Genomic DNA, 18,014 nt, shown 5'->3' with positions numbered 1-18,014 from the left:
GCTAAGTGAGTGATAGTTTTATATCTAGGTTAGTTTAACCTGTGTTTTCCTTACTGCTAGATTAAAAGCTTTTAGAATAGATGTTTCTGGTCACTTATACCTCAAATTGTGATGACTTTTCTTGTTGAATTCCTTCTCTTGGTAGTCTGTTTCTTTACTTCCTATTATTTCCTAGGCAGGTACTCTTGAACCTTCTTTTCTTTTTAGTAAGATGCTCCCTTATTCTTTGTTCCTTTAGAATTTCACTGTCTTTTTCCTTCTGCCATTTCTAATCTATTAAAGTCATTAAATGAATTTTTGATTTTCATTTACATTTTAGTTCTAAAATTTCCATTAAAAATAATGCCAACTTTTCTGCTGAAACTCCGTCTCTTTATTCATCAAGACTAATTTTCTTTAATTTTAAAAATGTTTTAAATTTCTAACATTTATTTGTAATACCTGCTTTAAAGTCTTTGATAAATTGAATGCCTAGTCTATTTCTAGAGCAGTTTCTATTGACAATTTTTTCTCCCTTCTCTGACCATGAGTCATATTATCTTGTTTTGTTGTCTAGCTTTTAGGGGTTTTTGTTTGGTTGATTTTTTTTTAATGGTAGAATCTTCCAGGTGGCATACACCTATAATTCCAGATACTCAGGAGACTGAAGTAGGAAGATTGCAAGTTTAAGGCCAGTCAACTTAGTGAGACCCTATCTCAAGAAAGGATTTGGGATGTAGCTCAGTGATAAAGCACCCCTGGGATCAATCCCCAGTGCAATCCATCAATCAATCAATAACTGACATGTAGGACTCTAAATTCTTCTGACTTCCTCTGCACATTATTGGCATTGGTTCTACTAGGTAGTTTAGTCATGCCTAATCACCTTGAACTTGTTTAGAATTGATTTTGTTAGTATATATACTAGTGTGGAAAACCTAGGGTGTTTTTCAAATTCTTTTGTCAGAGCAGGGCTTAGCTGCTAACCTCTGCCTTCCCTTGTCCAATCTTGGCTTCAGGCTTTGTTAGGTGGGTGTGGAATAGGTCTCAGTCTAGGATGTGGTTTTTCTGGTGAGGCTTTTTTTGGTTTCTCGGTCGGATGTCAGTTATTAACAAGGTCTTTCTTCTCTGGCTGGTCCAGGACTTCAGTGCACTTCAGAGCTGTTTGAACACCTCTGTCCTGCTGTTGGCCTCTAGCAGTACTCTCTGATAACCTTTGAGTTTTCTCACCTGGCCCTATCCAGGAACTGGAGGGAGTCCCCCTACATTGGCTTCTGCCTCCTTAATTTTCCCATCACTTCCCTTTTCTCTTGCTCTCTGCTCCTCAGAATCCAGCTGCGCAGCTGCTTCCAATTCTGATTTCTGCCCCCTAAGCGTGAGGATTACTGTACTTGGATCTGTCTACACTCTTATTGTAATGACGTTATTTGTCTCTTATGCCAATTCCATTCTGTTTTGCTGAAACTCCTTAGTGTTTTTCATATTTTTAGGGAATTATTATCCTTTAGGGGACTATATTTCTTTTAAGTCAGTTTTGTCCATTTAAAAATAATTAGAATTCTTATTGGAGTAGAGTCACATGTACATATGAAGTTTTAGAAGGTTGCTGTTTTCATGAAACTGAGTCTTGCTATCCACAGTGCTGTCTTTCTGTTTTTGAGGTCCTGTTTAAATCTTTCAATAAGTTTTATAATTTCACTACTAGGAGTCTTGAGCTTTTCTTAATGTATTTCTAGGTATTCTATAGTTTTAGTCAATAATGTGGATAGAAATTTTGTTATTGTTTCTAACATGTTATTGTGATATAGAGAGATGGTTGTTTAAATATTTCTTGTGTTAGCTGTCTTCACAAATTTTTATTACTCTAGTCTTTTTTTCTTTTCTGGTTCTGTTAGGTCCACAGTTATATTGTTTTCACTTAGAGATGATATTGTCTCTTCTTGTCTATATTTATTTCACTTTTTAAAATATTTCATTACCTTTAACCTTTCAAGCAATTGTTGTGGTACTGACATCACAAGATTTACTTATTTAAGCCGTTGTCACATTCTTACTTGATTTGATTTGCTAGTATTTCTAACAGAATTTTTAAGTCTATATTTTTAAAAGATTTGAGAGTTTTCCTTTCTTAGCTAGCCTTCCCCACGGTTTAAGATAATTTGGGTAAAATATATAATAACCATTGTCTTACAGTTGCCTATACCATTCAGTGCAGTGACATACTGTATAGGTTTGTAACCTAGTAACCATAGAAGATACCATATGGCCTTGGCGTGTGGTAGGCTGTGCATGTAAGTATGCTTTATGGGGTTCATATGACAAAATTGCCAAGTGATGAGTTTCTTAGAACGTATCCTGGTTGTTGAGTGATGCATGACTACGATAATTCAGTTTAAAAGGACTTTAATTCTCATGTCAGAGAAGCAAGTTAAACTCCTTCTTAAGGACATATGAATTCTGCTTTAAAATAAAATTACTTGAGAATATATGCAGGATTTGATCCCAGTTGTTATGAGTAATGTGTAGAAGTTTGCATGATGATTTTAGTTAACTCAAGGATGTGTGTGACACCTGAATGCTGTTCTTTTCCCTTTAAGCCTCCATCAAGATGGACTTATATTTCAGTTGAATCCAAGTTGCTTTTATTTCTTTTGTTTGACCAAAGAAGGTAGTCTTCTCCCAAGAGCCCCTTTCTCTCTCAGACATATGTGTTCGTAGTTTTTTCGCTGATAAAAACTACATCAGTTATGAAAGTATTTATATTCCAAATTTATATTTAAAATATTGTATACTATGATGAACTGAAAATTAGAAATATTTTTTGCCATGTATTGTTGAATTTGATCATATGATATATCTCATTTAATCACATCATTAACCTCTTGAATTAGGTGTTATATAATATCTCCTGTTTTTAAGGAAACTTTTTGTTTGTTTGCAAACCAGTGATCTAAATAATTGAATAACTAGCTCAAATTTGCACAGCTTTTAAGTAAACAGAATTATGATTTGAACCTACTTCTACATAATAAATCATATATCTTCTACAGCCCCATCAAGAGAAAGCAGACAAATATAAAGAGGGAGACTTACTGTGTAAAAAATGGAATTTGGCTATGAAATATTGTCTTTTATTTTTTTGTATGATCCCCTTACCCAGAAGTGCTGTCGAGCTTAAATTAGAGCTGTTTTTAGTGGTACCGGAAAAAGCCAGAGCTTGAAAATAGCAAGCCTTGTTATTGACTCTGTGGTCACTGGCGTGGCTTGCCGTGGGTGGCTTCCTTCCCATTCCATTTAAATTTTAGGTTAGTTCAGTGTACATCTTCACAGAATGATGATTTAAACTTACTGTTTTTTCTTTTCAAATTGACACTCTAATGCTATTTTTATGCTTAGTCTAAGTAATTATGATGTGGCAATAATGAATTTGTTTTCAGGATACTCTATGTAAGCAGCTGAAACGTTTTAAGGTATTGTATATTTAGCATAAAAGTAAACACTACCAAAAATTGTGGAGTTAGGATTATTCCATGGACATTAAGGAAGTGAGGTATACAAAGTGATGTTTACTTACAAGGAGGAAAGAAAGGCAGGTGAAAGTGGTGTGGTGACCAGGAGACCCAGCTGAAAAGAGTAGGATTCTACCAGGATTCCAAAACAAGTGTTATAACCTAGTGTTACTATTACATTAATTTGAAGGTGACATAGAAATAAATATTTTTGAAGATGTCAGTAGTGCTGAATTTAAAAATTAATTATAGATACTTGTTAAAAAGAAACACAATTATATTGAAAAGAAGACTTTGGAAAAATACAAGGGGCACTTTACTAGAAATAAAAAGTTATATAACTGATTAAATTATGGGAATCTGCACCCAGAATAACTTTTGTGTTTATTTCGAATGTTCAGATAATCCGTATCTGAAACTTTTAAAGTTTCGCTTTAACAAACAATACATGTAGCTGGGCATGATGGAGCCCACCTGTAATCTCTGCAACTCGGGAGACTGAGGCAGGAGGATCACAAGTTTAAAGCCAGCCTCAGCTACTTAGCAAGAACCTAAGCAATTTAGTACAATAAAAATTTAAATGGGCTGGGAATGTGGCTCTGTGGTTAAGCATCCCTGAGTTTAATCCCCAGGAAAAAAAAAATTAACATTTAGAGGAATTTTTTTTGTTTAGTTTATATTTATTTGTTTGTTCGTTTGTTGGTTTGTTTTTTTCAGTGTTAGAAATTGAACCTGGGGCCTTGTGATGCTGGACAAGCACTCTATCACTGGGTTACTTTCCCAGCCCAATGAGTTACTGTTTTTATTTTAATACACAGGAAAATTCATCCTTCTGATATACAGTCATGTAACCACCATCACACTCAAAATATCTAAGAATTTTCACACCCTCCAAGATCCTCCTGTACAAACCTTTGTCCACTTATATATAAATCTTATATATAGACCTTTGTCCACTCTTCAGGCCTTGGCAATCTGTTTTCTATTTCAGTAGTTTTGCCTTTACCAGAATATCGTATAAATGGAATGGTATAGTACATATCCTTTGAATCTAGCTTCTTTTGCTTGGCATGATTCAGTTGAAATTCAACTACTTTCCATGTGTCCATATTTATTCCTTTTTATTGATTAGTACTATTGGATTGTATAGATATGCCAGAGTTTGCCCATTTGCCTGCTAAAAAAATTTATTCATCTTTTTCAAAATTGTTTTGGCTCTTCTAAATACTCTGCATCTTAAATATAAAACTTAAAATCAACCTGTTAATATCTACTTTAAGAAAAGCCTCCAAAGATTTTTATAAGGGATTGTGTTGATCAATTTGAGCAGTATGACATCTCAACAATATTGAGTCTTCATATCCATAAGGTCAAAGTGTCTGTTTATTTAGATCTTTAGTTTCTTTCAGCAATATTTTGTAGTTTTTACCATATAAGTTTTATATTTAGTATTGTATGAAAGGAGAGAAGGTTAGCACTAGCCTTGACAAAGATGGAAGAGGCCCTTGGGCCTGACAACACATGTACAGTTAAGGCATTACCACCTACTTCTTGGCATCTAACGATCATTTTAAGAACACTCAAGAAAGAAATTAAAGAAGACCTTAGAAAATGGAAAGATCTCTCATGCTCTTGGATAGGCAGAATTAATATTGTCAATATGACCATACTACCAAAAGCACTATACAGATTTAATACAATTCCAATCAAAATCCCAGTGACATTACTCATAGAAATAGAAAAAGCAATCATGAAATTCATCTGGAAAAGTAATAGAACAGCCAAAGCAATCCTTAGCAAGAAGAGTGAAGCAGGAGGCATCATAATACCAGACCTTAAACTGTACTACAGAGCAATAGTAACAAAAATGGCATAGGATTGGCACAAAAATAGATAAATACAGTTATCTCCTACTAGATAAAGATGGCAAAAACTTATATTGGAGAAAAGAATAGCCTCTTTAACAAATGGTGCTGGGAAAACTAGAAATCCATAAGCAGCAAAATAAAATTAAGTCCTTACCTCTCACCATGCGTAAAACTCAACTTGAAGTGGATCAAGGACCTAGGGATTAGGCCAGAGACCCTGTGCCTAATAGAGGAAAAAATAGGCCCAAATCTTCATCATGTCCAATTAGGCCCTGACTTCCTTAACAAAACTCTTATAGCTCAAGAAATAAAATCAATCATCAATAAATGGAAAGGATCCAAACTGAAAAGCTTCTTCTCAGCAAAAGAAACAATCAGTGAGGTGAAGAGAGAGCAAGAGAATGGGAGCAAATTTTTACCACATGCACATCAGACAGAGCACTAATCTTCAGGATATATAAAGAACTCAAAAAAACTTAACATCAAAAAAATAAATAACCCAATCAATAAATGGGCTAAACATTACCACCTACTTCTTGGCATCTAACCATCATTAGATGGTTACACAAGGATACACCCTGATATTATCACAGACACCTCTCAGAAGAAGAAATACAAATGGTCAACAAATATATGAAAAAAGGTTCAACATCTCTAGTAATTACAGAAATGAAAATCAAAACTACTGATTGCAAAATCACATCGGTTACGCATCCACATTTTTACATAATGCCATATTTGGGGTAAAAATGGGAGTTCATAACCCACTTGAATCTAATGTATGAAATATGATATGTCAAGAGCTTTGTAATGTTTTGAACAACCAATAAAAAAATAAAAAACGTAAAAAAAAGCAAATCAAAACTACTCTAAGATTTCATCTGACTCCAGTCAGAATGGCAGTTAAGAATACAAGCAACAGGGCTGGGATTGTGGCTCAATGGTAGAGCACTTACCTAGCATGTGTAAGGCCCTGGGTTCGATCCTGTGCACCACATAAAAATAAATAAATAAAATAAAGGTATTGTGTCCAACTACAACTAAAAAATAAATATTTTTTTAAAAAGAATACAAGAAACAATAAGTATTGGCAAGGATGTGGAAGGAAAGGCACACTCTTACATTGTTGGTGGGACTGCAAATTGGTATAACCAATCTGGAAAGCAGTATGGAGATTCCTTAGAAAACTTGGAATGGAACCACCATTTGACCCAGCTATCCCACTCTTCTGTCTATACCCAAAGGACTTAAAACCATCATACTACAGTGACAATGCCAAATCAATGTTTTTAGCAGCTCAATTCATAATAGCTAAACTGTGCCCTTCAATAGATGAATGGATAAAGAAACTGTGGTATATATACTCTATGGAATATTACTCAGCATTAAAAGAGAATAAAATTATGGCATTACAGGTAAATAGATAGAGTTGGAGAATATCATGCTAAGGGAAGTAAGCAAATCCCTAAAACCAAAGGCTGAATTTTCTCTCTGGTAAGTTGATGCTGATCCATAATGGTGGGGGAGGCATGGGAAAAATGGAGGAACTTTGATTGGGCAAAGGGGAGGGAGGAAAAGGGATGGGGCATGAGGGTACGAAAGATGGTGGAATAAGATGGACATCATTACCCTAGGTACATATATGAAGATGGGAATGGTGTGACTCTGTGTACAACCAGAGTAATGAAAAATTGTGCTCCATATGTGTACTATGAATTGAAATGCATTGTGTTCTTATGTATAACAAATAAATTAATAAAATTTTTAAAGTTTATATTTCTTTTGTTCAGTTTATTCTACACTTTTCATTTTTGAGGCTATTCTGAGTAGGATTATTAATTTCATTTTGGCATATTTTTTCCTGGTATATAGAAAACAACTGATTTTTAAATTTTTTAGCATTTATTGTAAGTTGTGTATACATTTCCTTCCATCCTCCCTTCCTTCCTTCCTTCTTTCTTTCTGTTATTTACTACACAAGGATACACCCTGATTTTTATAATAAAACCATGGAGTACAACCTGCTCCAGTTCAGTCTCCAGCACTCCCTTTCCCTACTGCTCCCCTTGCTCTACTCCACTGATCCCTCTTTAATCCATTTACAGTGTACTTTTATTCTTTTTTAATCAGGCCCTGTGGATACACCTGATGCTGGGATCCATTGTGCCACATCCATGCACGCACATTCATTCCACTCTTCTTCCCTTTGCCTGGCCCTTGTCCTCCTCCTCAATCCCTTTTGTCTACTCTACTGATCTTTCCTCTGTTTTGATGAAATTCCCTCTTCATTTTTTATTTATCCCCCAAAGCAACTATTTTTTTTAAATATTGATCTTTTATCTAGTGACCCTATTATACTTATTAGTCCTAGCTAGTAGTTTTTGTGGATCCCTTAGAGTTTTCTACTAAGGGTCATGTCTACTATGAATAAAGAATGCTTTACTACTACTTTTTCATTTTTGACACTTTTTGTTTTTTACCTTAATGCATTTGCTAGAACCTCCAGTTCATGGAGTTACTAGTAACAGAGAGAGTTGGCTTCTTTGCTTGTTCCTTCTCTTTAGTTTCTTGCCACTAAATTCGATCTTTAACTTTGGATGTTTTGTAGGTTCCCTGTGGAGGGTTAAAGAAGTTACCTGTCTATTGAAATGAGTGTACAGTTTCTGCCTTATTCTATGAGCATATGTATTGTATTGATTAATTTTTCAAGTGTTAAATCAGCCTTATATTCCTGGCATCAGTTTTACATGTTCATGATGTATAATTATTTTTACATGTTGTTAGTTTTTGTTTGCTCAGATTTTGTTTAGCATTTTTGCATTTATATTCACAAGGGATATGAATCTGTAGATTTATGATGTTTTTGGCTAACTTTAGTTTTAGGGTAACAATGGTTTCATAAAATGAGGAAGTATTTTCTCCTGTTTTCTAAAGAAGTTTGTAAAGAATTATTTTTTCTTTTTTGAGAGAGAGAGAGAGATCTTTTTGATATTTCTTTTTTAGTTTTCGGCGGACACAACATCTTTGTTTGTATGTGGTGCTGAGGATCGAACCCGGGCCACACGCATGCCAGGCGAGCGCGCTACTGCTTGAGCCACATCCCCAGCCCTATTTTTTCTTTAAATATTTCTTAGGAGATAAATATTTAGTAGAATAGAAAAGCCACCTGGACCTGGACTTTACTTTATGGAAAAAATTAAATTAACTAATTCAGCTTTCTTACATATGATAAATCTATTCACACTTTTAATGACTTCTTGAATTAGGTATGGTAATTTGTGTCTTTTGCAAAATATGCTCATTTCATCTAAGTTGCTAACTTGTTGGAACAAATTTGTTGGTAGTGTCCCTTATACTCTTTTTAGTCTCCACAAAGTTAATAGTGATGCCCCAACTTTTGTCCCCAATATTGGCAATTTATGTTCTTTTTTTATTATTTATTTAGATTAGTGTAGCTAATGGTTTGCCAATTTTATCTTTTTAAAAGGAACTAACTTGGTTTTTATTGATTTTTTTCTATCACATTTCTGATTTCTATTTCATTGTTCCCTACTGTAATTTTTATTATTTCCTTTCTTCTTATTACTTTGGGTTTAGTTTTTACCTCCTTCTCTCCTTTCTCAAAGTGGAAGCTCAGGAAATGGATTTGAGAATTTTCTTCCCTAATATAGGCATTTAAGTTGTCATTATCCCATTCAACATATCCTTGCAGTCCATCAGTTTTGATACTCTGTGTTGACTGTTGTCATTTGGTTAAAAATATTTCCTCTTAGTACTGTCTTCATAGTGTCCCAGAGATTTTGATGTGATCCCATTCTTGGATTTCTGTTCATGGTTTACCATCTTCTTCGCATGTTCAACTCTACTTTCAAGATTATATATTTTGTCTTCATTGTCTGAGGTTCCATCTTCCAAGTGGTCTAGTCTGTTAGTGATGCTTTCTATTGAATTTATAATTTGGCTTACTGATTCCTTCATTTTAAAGATTTCTGCTTGTTTTTTCCCCCACAATCTCTAACTCTTTATTGAAGTTTTCTTTCACTTCCTGTATTTTTTTTATTTCACTCCTTATACTATCCTTTACTTCACATATCAGCTTAACTATATACAATCTGAAGTCCTTCTTGGACATTCTTCTTCAGTGTTATCAGTGACTTCTGTTGTTGAAGCATCTTGGTTTGTTTGGGGTGCTTTATTACCTTGTTTTTTCATGTTGTTAGTGTGTTTTCCCATCTAAAAATATGGATCTAATGCAGGATAAATTCTACCCTGTAGACCTATAGTGTCCCTGAAGATTTCCAGTGCTTCACCTTTACTGGTGAGACCAATATCAACAGCACTCAGTGTACACAATATATAACTTTAAACCTAATAGCTCCCACTAAGGCATCTACTGCTGTCTCTCATTAAACCAAAATGATGAGTTCAATAACTTTCTTATAGTACTAACAGAATATTTGTTAAAATGGTTTAAAGTTTCAAATAGTGGATGAGAGAACAGAGGTAATCTCAAAGGCCTAGAAAAATAAGAACAAATCAATATTAAAAGCAGTAGAAAACAGGAAATAATTAAAATCAGAGCTGAAATCAATGAAATTGAAACAAAAGAGACAATTGAAAAAATTGACAAAACAAAAAGTTGGTTCTTTGAAAAAATAAATAAAATATATAAATACCTGGCCATGCTAATGAAGGGTTTAAAAGAGAGAAAACTCAAATTACTAAAATAAAAGATGAAGAAGGAAATATCACAACAGACACGTCTGAAATACAGAAGATAATTAGAAACTATTTTGAAATTTATACTCTAATAAAATAGAAAATATTAAAGACATTGACAAATTTCTAGGGACACGTGACCTACCTAAACTGAATGAGGAGGTCATACATAATTTAAACAGACCAATTTCAAGTAGTGAAATAGAAAACGCCATCAAAAGCCTACCAACCGGGCTGGGGATGTGGCTCAAGCGGTAGCGCCCTCGCCTGTCATGCGTGCGGCCTGGGTTCAATCCTCAGCACCACATACAAACAAAGATGTTGCGTCCACCAAAAAAATAAATATTAAAAAAATTCTCTCTCTCTCTCTCTCCTCTCTCTTTAAAAAAACAAACAAACAAACAAACAAAAACCTACCAACCAAGAAAACCCCAGGACCAAATGGATTCTCAGCAAAGTTCTACAAGAGTTTCAAAGAAGAATTAACACCAATGTTCCTCAGAGTATTCCATGAAATAGAAAAGGAGGGAACCCTTCCAAACTCATTCTTTGAAGCTACTATCTGATACAAAAACCAGACACATCAAGGAAAGAAAACTTCAGACCAATATCCCTGATGAACATAGATGTAAAATTTTTCAATAAAATTCTGTCAAATTGCATTCAAAACATTAAAAAGATAGTGCACCATGTTCAATTGGGATTCATCCCAGGGATGCAGGGTTGGTTCAGCATACAAAAATCAATAAATGTAATTCATCATATTAATAGACTTAAAAACATGGCTCACATGATCATCTCAGTAGATGCAGGAAAAACATTTGACAAAATACAGCACACCTTCATGTTAGAAACACTAGAAAAACTATGGATAGTAGGAAAAAGATATCATATGCTAAACCCAAGGCCAGCATCATTCTAAATGGAGAAAAATTGGAAGCATCCCTGCTAAAAACTGGAACAGGATAAGGATGTCCTCTTTCACCACTTCTATTCAGCATCATCCTTGAAACTGTAGCCAGAGCAATTAGACAAAAAGAGAGAGAGAGAAGAAAGAAATGAAATAAAGGGATACAAATAGGTAAAGAAGAACTCAAACTATTTGCCAATGACATGATTCTATATCTAGAAGATCCAAAAAATTCCACCAGAAAACTTCTAGAACTAATAAATGAAGTCAGCAAATTAATAGGATATAAAATCAACACCAATAAATCAAACACATTCCTATATATCAGTGATGAATCCACTGAAAAAGAACTTAGGAAAACTATTCCATTCACAATAGCCTCCAAAAAAATAACAAATCTGGGAGTCAATCTAACAAAGAAGTGAAAGACCTCTACATTGAAAACTACATAACACTAAAGAAATTGAAGAAAACCTTAGAAGATGGAAAGATCTCTCATGCTCCTGGATAGGCAGAATTAATATTGTCAAAATGGCCATACTACCAAAAGCGTTATACAGATTTAATGCAATTCCTATTAAAATCACAATGACATTCTTCATAGAAATAGAAAAATCAGTCATGAAATTTAATTGGAAAAATAAGAGGCCCAGAATAGCCAAAGCAATCCTTAGCAAGAAAAGTGAAGTAGGAGGCATCACAATATCAGAACTTAAACTATACTACAGAGCTATAGTAACAAAAACGGCTTGTGTTGGCACCAGAATAGACTTGTAGACAAATGGTACAGAATAGAGGACACAGAGGCAAACCCACATAAATATGATTATCACGTACTAGACAAGGGTGCTAAAAACATTCATTGGAGAAAAGATAGCCTATTCAACAAATGGTGCTGGCAAAACTGGAAATCCACATGTAGCAAAATGAAATTAAACCTCTATCTATCACCCTGCACAAAAATCAACTCAAAGTGGATCAAAGACTTAGGCACTAGAACAGAGACCTTGCACCTAATAGAAGAAGAAATAGACCCAAACCTGCACCACATTGGCCTAGGATCTGACTTCCTTAAATAAGATTCTTAAAGTGCAAGAAGTAAAATCAAGAATCAATAAATAGAATGGATTCCAATTAAAAAGCTTCTTCTCAGCAAAGGAAACAATAACATGAGGAGAGAGCCTACAGATTGGGAGAAAATCTTTACCACACGCACCTTCAATAAAGCATTAATCTAGGATATATAAAGAATTCAAAAACTTAACACCAAGAAAACAAATAACCCAATCAATAAATGGGCAAAGGAACTAAACAGACACTTCACAGAAGAAGAAATACAATTGGTCAACAAATATGTGAAAAAGAGTTCAACATCTCTAGCAATTAGAGAAATGCAAATCAAAACTAATATTTCATCTCACTCCTGTCAGAATAGCAATTATCAAGCATACAGGTAACAATAAATGTTGGTGAGGATGTGGTGGAAAAGGTAGATTCATACATTGCTGGTGGGACTTCAAATTGGTGCAACCACTATGGAAAACAGTATGGAGATTCCTCAGAAAATTGGAAATGGAACCACCATTTGACCCAGCTATCCCACTCCTTGGTTTATACCCAAAGGACCTAAAATCAGCATACTATAGTGACACAGCCACATCAATACTTATAGCAGCTCAATTTACAATAGCTAGACTATGGAACCAACCTAGGTGTCTCTCAATAAATTAATGGATAAAGAAAATGTGGTATAAATATACCCAATGGAATATACTCAGCTTTAAAGAAGAGTAAAATGGCATTTGCCATTAAATGTTTCGAGTGGAGAATATCATGCTAAGCAAAATAAGCCAATCCCACAAAGCAAAGGCCAAATGTTTTCTCTCCTATGCGGATGCTAATTCACAATAAGGCAGGGGACACTAGGGAAGAATAGCATTACCTTAGATTAGGTAGAGGGAAGTGATGGGAGGAAAAGGGTGGGGATGTGGGGATAAGAAAGATAGTAGAATGAAACAGACATTATTATTGTATGTATATACGTGACTACATGACCAATGTGATTCTGCAACATGTACACTCAGAAAACTGAGAAATTATATCCCATCTATGTATGATATATCAAAGTGCATAAATGCATTCTACTGTCATGTATAACTAATTAAAACAAATAAAAAATGTTTAAAAAATATTTTCTAATTTTCCTTGTAATTTGTTTTCTTGTGGGTACTTAGAAGCATTTTGTGTAATTTCCAAATATTTGGGGATTTCTCAGATTTCTTTATTTTGTGAGTTTCTACTTTAAATCCCATTTTATTTTGTCTGATTTCAGTACTTTTCAATATGATACTGGTTTAACAGTCTAGCATATGGTCTATCCTGGAGAATGTACCGTGTGTACTTAAAAATAATATATCTTATCATGTGCAAGACCTTAGGTTTGATTCCCAGCACCACAAAAAAGAAAAGAATATGTTTTATGCTGTAGTGTTCTAAGATCTCAAATTAGGTCAATTTGGCTTATTGTGTAGTATAAGTATTTCTATTTATTTGATTATTCTGTCAGTTATTAAGAGTGACACAGTAAAATCTTCTATCATTGTTGAAATGTCTACTTTTTCTTTCAATTATGTTGATATTTTGCTTCATGTAATTTGGGGTTCTTCTATTAGGCATGTGGCATCAAAATATTGACCATTTTTTATTATGAAATATTCCTCTCTCATAGTATTTCATATTCTAATGTCTATTTTTTTCTAATATGTAGATTGCCACTCTCTCTCATGGTTATCATTTAAATTGTGCATTTTTCTTTATTCTTTTACTTTAAACCTTTGTGTGTTAGATACAGCATATTGTTTTTAATGCAGTCTTATACCTTCTTCCATTTATACAAGCCATTTTGTTATTTGTTCTACATATTTTATAACTTTTTTGTGCCTCTATATAAAATATGTATTCTACATATTTCATTTTTTTAATATTTATTTTTTACTCATAGTTGGACACAATACCTTTATTTTATTTATTTATTTTTTATGTGATGCTGAGGACTGAACCCAGGGCCTCGAATGTGCTAGGCGAGCAGTCTACCACTGAGCCACAACCCCAGCCCCTCTACTTATTTTATATCTTTTTGTGCCCGTTGTTACCTTCTTTGATGATAGATAAATGTTTTTAGTGTGCGGTTTCAGTTCCTCTGTTGATGTTGTTTCTTTTTTTAGTTTTCTTACCAATCCCCTGAATATGATGAAGTCATTTTTTCTCTTCTTTCAAGATTTTATATTTATAGTTGTCTTTCATAATATAATTATGATGTGTAGAAGTGTAGAATTCTTTGTGCTTATCCTATTATTTATTGAGCTTCTTGATATTCATTATTTTTATCAAAATTTGGCTCCTATTTATTTTGATGTTTTTCTGGCCCTTTCTCCACGTTCTCTTTTTATTGGAATCTTATCACACTTGTGTTGGTACAGTTGTTTTGTCCTGAAGATGTCTGAAGCTCTGTTCATTTTCCTCCAGTTTTTGCCCTTGCCTTTTCTAATTGGATCATACCCATTATCTATCACTGATTCTTTCATCTACCCATTCAAATCTGCTATTGAATTCTTCTTTGCACTTGTACTTTTCAACTTCAAATTTACATTTTTAATAATTTCTGACTTTTATTGAAGTTCTCTTTGAATCATCATTATCATATTTTCCTTTGGTTCTTTAAATGTATTTCTTTTTGTTTATTAAACAAATAACTGCTTTAACATCATTGTTTGCTAAATCTAACATCTGGGTTCGCTTAGCATGTTTCTATTTATTTTTTTCTGAGTATGATTATACCTTTTTGTTTTATTATATGTAATTTTTTTCAACTGGATTTTTACATGATGTGATATAACAACTCCTGACTTTTGATTTCTTTTTTGCTGAGGATTGTTATTATTGATATTTACTTCATTTCTTTGAGTAATTTTCTTGACTAAAAATCAGAAATTCATTTTCCCCACAGTGCTTCCCCACTAATGTTTCTGCTTGGTATTTTTTTTCTTTTAGCTTATTTTTGTAATTTTTAAGCTTGACTTTTTAGGATTTGTTCCTATCTCTGCACAGCTTAGAGGTTTAAACACCTTGGGCTAGTAAGGCTTCTACCATCAGCTGATGAATCTGTTTATAGATTTAGGAACACATTTAAAATTCATGCAGTTTTCAGGTTTACCCTGGCTTTTATGCAAGCTCTGCCTTGTCCTCTGTGCATGTGTGCAGTCGCCCTATATGCCTGGGATCTGTAAATAGCTTGAGTCCTCCTCTGGCCTCCTCTATGCTTGCCCACCACCATCAGGCAGTTATGTACAGAGCCTGTCTGTTCCCTTTAAGACTCTTTTATATCCCATGTCTCCTTCTTAAATTTTTGGCTCATCTATCCCAGCCAGGACCACACCTCAGCCTAGTAAAATCATTGGCCTATCATGTTTGATTATGACCAAGATTGCTACTTATTACTGACAACACTGGGTGTGGGTTCTTACCTTTCATTCCAAACCAAGTCAGCCTCTCTGGCAGTGAAGCTTCTGGCTTGCAGCCTGCTCTGCCCCATTAAAACTACTATTATACTAAACCACCTGGGTTGGAGGATGGGAGCCACCTCTGGCAAATTTGTCAGATTTTAGCCCTTCTTATCAAAATTTCAGGAGGTTTTTGTGTTTTGTTTTTCCTCATGTTGATGTTTTTCCATGTGTCAGAATGGCTAGTCAAATTTCTAGAGTATCAGAATGGTTGCTTTTGATCAATTTGTGTAATTTGATAATTGCTTTTTTGGGCAGAGGATTCGGTAACATCATTTTACCATCTGGGAAGTTCCTCTTTGGGTGGGGGGATCATTGTTTGCATGGTATATATGTTTGTTATTTTAGTTTATCTATGATTTCATATTTAGAATAAATTCTTTTAAGATAAAATAGATTTTTTTCCAAACACAACCCAATCTGACATTCTTTTAATTGGTGACCTTAGGCTATTTACAATGGATGTAATTATTAATCTTTTTAGATTTAAGCCCACCATTTCATTATTTGTTTTCTGTTTGCAGCCTCTGGTTTTGTCTCTCTGTTCCCTGTTTCCTGTTTTGTATTATTTGAATATTTCTAATATTCTATTTTAATTTACTTACAGGCTTTTGGGTTTCATCTTCTTTGTATTTTTATTATGTTTAGTGATTAGTGAGTAATATATATATATATATATATATATATATATATATGTATATATATATATATATATATATATAATTTATATATTTTAAAGCCCACCTTGAAACTCCTTTTACTTTTCTCCACCAGTCTTTGTGTTTTATTTGTCATAAGGAATACAGTTTCACATATTGAAAACCACACCAGACAATACTATTTTTACTTTCAGCAACTACACTTATCTTAAATTAAAAAGAGTCTATAGTCTGTTAAATTTACTCAGATATAAGAACTCAATTTGAAGACACAATGGCCAAAGCAGAAAATTTGGTGAGAGTCATAAATTTACAGATTGCAAAAGTGCATCAGAACCAAATGATATAAATTCAGAAAAGACATTTGCTGAGACATCATAATCATCAGCTCAAGAAAAAGATTTTTTAAAAAAATCTTGAAAGTAAATAAAATGATGCATTATATATAGGAGAATAATGTCTATGGAGGCTAGAAGACAACAGAACAGCATCTTTAAAGAATTGAAAGAAATGAGTGCTCAATCCAGATTTTGTACTTAGTGAAAATAATCTTAGGAATTATTATTTAAAAACAAACCCAAATAAGGGTAACCTAAGAAGAATTTGTTGCCTACATAACCTGCTCTTAAAGAAATGGCAGAAGTTTTCCATGCTGAAGTAAAAAATGTTAAAAACAGGAAACTTGGATTTTTAGGAATGAAGGAAGAGCAATGTACTTCTTTACAACAAGAAAATGCTCTGGCCTCAGTGCAGATTTCAAACTTGATCAGATTTGCTGGATTTATATTTTGCCAATAGTTTCTTCGTTTTTAACGTGAGCCCATTTTGGGGGCTCTGTCTCTATTACTGTCTGATATGTGCTACTACAGGTTCATTTCATGTTTCTTATGTAGAATCTTATATAAAATTGTTTGATTCTGATGTTTTCTAAAAATGTGATTTCCATTGGCTAAGCTAATAATTATATTTTTGAATGGATTAATAAAATAATAATGCCATATCCAGTTCTTAGATTTGTGATCTGTTATACTATGATCATGAACATTATTTTTATTTCAGACCACCAGAGAGGCTCTTTAATTTTACTTCACTTTCCTCCCCCAGATGCTTTAATCATATAACAAAATCATCAATTTTACAACAATATAATATGTAGCATGCAACACAGTATTTTAATTGGAACAATTGCTGACGTATTTTCTAACAAACAAGAAGGGCTACCTATTATGCTTCTTAGAAAAATGTCCTGGGCTGGAGTATAGGGCAGTGGTAGAGCCTGTACTTAGCATGCACAAGACCCTGATTTCTAGCTTCATCACTAAGAGAAAGAAAAAGAAATGTCCTTTTTTTTTTTTTCTTTTTGCATTTGTTGATTTGCTATATGCATCCCTGAATGTTTCAGATTTAATAGAATTTAGTGGTAGAGATGGGTAATCAGGGGTGACCCCAGGGGGCACTTAACCACTGAGCCACATCACCAGCCCTTTTTATTTTTCATTTTGAGACAGGGTTTCACTAAGTTGCCCAGGGTCTCACTAAGTTGCTGAGACTACCTTTGAACTTGTGATCCTCCTACCTCAGCCTCCTGAGCTGCTGGGATTATAGGTGTGCACCACGATGCCCAGCTTAATAGAATTTTTTTCTGGGGTCCCTTACATCCCCATGTGATTCATAGAATTTTTTAAATTCATCACTTATGGAAAGTAAGAAATAGTGTTTCCTTTTTCTCCTTTCCAGTTCTCATTACTTTTATTTTTGCTTCAGACAGTCTGTGTTTTCCCTTTTGTTGTCAAAAGTGTTACTAATTTTAG

At 33.8% G+C, this 18,014-nt stretch overlaps 1 protein-coding gene and 1 non-coding gene across 8 annotated transcripts in view; both read left to right on the top strand.

Annotated features, from left to right (window-relative positions):
* Window positions 1-18,014, top strand: part of Lrrc28 (leucine rich repeat containing 28) — a 146,059-nt gene that overhangs the window by 69,616 nt on the left and 58,429 nt on the right. The window lies entirely within an intron of this gene.
* LOC124089615 (U6atac minor spliceosomal RNA) lies at window positions 4,937-5,062 on the top strand. Its single transcript, XR_006850811.1, has one exon. It is a non-coding gene; the product is annotated as a U6atac minor spliceosomal RNA (small nuclear RNA).

Source organism: Marmota monax, unplaced genomic scaffold (assembly GCF_021218885.2).
Source record: "Marmota monax isolate L192 unplaced genomic scaffold, Marmota_monax_Labrador192_F-V1.1 WCK01_AAM20220418_F8-fsc00005, whole genome shotgun sequence".
In the NCBI taxonomy this organism is placed as follows: Eukaryota; Metazoa; Chordata; class Mammalia; order Rodentia; family Sciuridae; genus Marmota; species Marmota monax.
The sequence above is the reverse complement of the archived record's forward strand: the minus strand, read 5'-3'. Positions and strand labels throughout refer to the sequence as shown.